The sequence below is a fragment of the Oncorhynchus mykiss genome, chromosome 3 (assembly GCF_057628025.1).
Source record: "Oncorhynchus mykiss isolate SJ-2025 chromosome 3, ASM5762802v1, whole genome shotgun sequence".
Lineage (NCBI taxonomy): Eukaryota > Metazoa > Chordata > Actinopteri > Salmoniformes > Salmonidae > Oncorhynchus > Oncorhynchus mykiss.
This window is the reverse complement of record NC_143024.1, coordinates 64,785,675-64,788,062: the sequence shown is the minus strand read 5'-3', so window position 1 is coordinate 64,788,062 and position 2,388 is coordinate 64,785,675. Positions and strand designations below refer to the sequence as shown.

The 2,388-nt window shown below is 40.7% G+C and overlaps 1 long non-coding RNA gene across 1 annotated transcript; it reads right to left on the bottom strand.

Annotated features, from left to right (window-relative positions):
- Positions 1–344: 344 nt before the first annotated feature.
- Positions 345–1,794, bottom strand: LOC149984647 (uncharacterized). Its single transcript, XR_016494772.1, has 2 exons — positions 1,356–1,794; positions 345–1,068 (listed from the first exon to the last, which is right to left on the bottom strand). It is a non-coding gene; the product is annotated as an uncharacterized LOC149984647 (long non-coding RNA).
- Between the last annotated feature and the right edge of the window lie 594 nt (positions 1,795–2,388).

Below are 2,388 nucleotides of genomic sequence, written 5' to 3'. Positions count from 1 at the left end.
TAGGTTCACCAGCTGAAGAACATTCAGAAACCCTGCCTGGAACATTCAGCCAACACAACATCCATACTCAGCTAGACTGATGTTGTAGTATAATATAGAATGCCTAGCTTACAACTGCATTATGGTATAGATATTGCTAGCTCTTGTACATATGTATATAATGGAGTTTGATAAAATATTCGATCTAATCTTTTTTACGTGTACTTGCAAGTGACTAAATGATTCCAGCTGCATCAGAAGCCAATAGTGTTCACTTCTGGATCAATTTATTGTGATATTCATGGGATGTATTTGAAAGTAACTAGCTACAATCTTACTGGTAAAACAAAACATTTCAACTTTCATTTTGTTGGCAAGTAAACATGTTTTAATTAAATAGTAGATTAGTCTCAATGTAGCAAGTAGACATGGATTGTATTCAAGACAAAGTTCATTTGCTCTTGAGACCAAGGTGAGTTTACACAGCAGTATGCAGGAACAGTTATGGCAATGCATGACATACATACAGTAGAAGAAAAACATACTACTAACGCCTATAATAAATACTACAGTTCTACAAACGGAATACTTGCATATGGTGTGTTTGGGAGGTGAAGGGAGGTGTCTGAAGTCACTTTGATACAAGGGGAGATTGTTATGGACCTTTCACATCTCCTTTTGAGTCATCAGCTTATTTGTATCCAACATACTGTCCATTGTGTGAGGGACAAATTTCTCAAATGGCCCCAACAACACACAACCCTTACGAAAGAATATTGCAGTCAGAGTACAGTACACTGCAGTATAGTTACAGTTAGACTGCAGTATGCTGTAAATATTGCGTCCAAAGTAACAGTTTTCTTTTTTACTGCAGTATAACTGCAGTTCAACTGCTGTACACTGGAGTTATTCTGCATTTACTGCGTCCAAAATACCACAGACGACGGCAGTTACTGCACTTTTACTGCTGTGTCAAAACTGCAGTCTCTTTTTGTAAGGGGCAGGCAAGGGGATTCGGTGTCCTGTGCCTAGCTTTTCCCACGTAGAACAAACCCCCAAAATAATCTGCAGGCCACCAAGATGTATTGTCTGTAAGAGAATGACAAAAAACAGCATTATACTTTCATGGGCAATACATGTGTACTGTCTGTATTCCTACTGTAGCAGCATGGTGTAGAATATTACACATCTCACAGTCACACATTAGCTAGCTAGCTACAACACACAGATAGTTACTCAGAAGACTAATATCAGTTATAAAGCCAAAATTATTCCTTTACTCTTCATCATCATCATCCAGTTTTGCTCCTAATAAGATGCACTGAGGCTAGCTAGGCTGATATTGCTAGCTAGCTATCGACAGCAAAACAACTTACTCGTTTGTCATTTGCCCTCCTGGTCCAGCTGGTCTAGGCTGTCGCTGCCAGTTGATCTTGATCCTTGAGCTTCTGAAGAACGTCTCCAGCACGTCTCTATCCATATGTGCATTGGAACTTTGGTGGTCACAGATCCATGGGGTCTGCAGTGACCCTCTCCAGTAAGAGCTGTCGGTGATCTAATTAGTTGCAGCACAAACATCCCTCTTCGGTCGGCATGGCTGGACAGCACCCGCACAGTCGGAGTCTGACTGGGGCTCCCAATCGCTGGTCTTGCAATTCTTGTTGTCGCTGCCTCAACTCCTCTTCAGTGATTTCCGGCTCAAATTAATTGGGCAATATGCCCCTATATTAGTATGTAAAATAACATTAAAATCTGTTTCATCATCCAGCAATCGGCGTAACACAAAGGTCACGGTAATCGCTACAGAACATGACTGAAAACATTTTTAGATCAGAGAGCAGGCTCAATCAACCAATGACGTCATTGGTTGAACTCTCCCGGTGTGAAAATTCTAAAATACCGCTATGGTGCATAATTACGTCTGAAATACCTCTCATCCCTCATAATTATGTAGGGAGACTGGGAAAACACCTCAGATAGTGTCAGTGAAGTTTCCCTTTCAGATCAAAATCACTTTTGTTTGGAGAATATGCAAAACACATTTGAAGAGGATCTATAGCATATCAATAGAGTTCCTATTTCCTAATTGATCCTCTGTGTGGATGAAACACTGTGGAAGAGAAGCCTTAGAGAGTGATTCTGTGAGAGTGATTCTGTGAGCAAACATGTTCAATTCTGACATCTGGTCTCTGACAGCTTACTGGGTTTGTTCGCTCTGATGAAATGGTGTGTATACCAATGTGCACGGTCTTGCCTGCTTTAATAAACATATCTGCAGTTTTATTTGACAAAAGCCTTTCTGGCATTTTCCTGAACATGTCATGCTCGCTCATGGAGTTTAAAGCTGTCTCACTGAGCAAAATTCTAGAGGCGAGCTCAGAACTACAATGAAACCATGCCAAGTGTGTG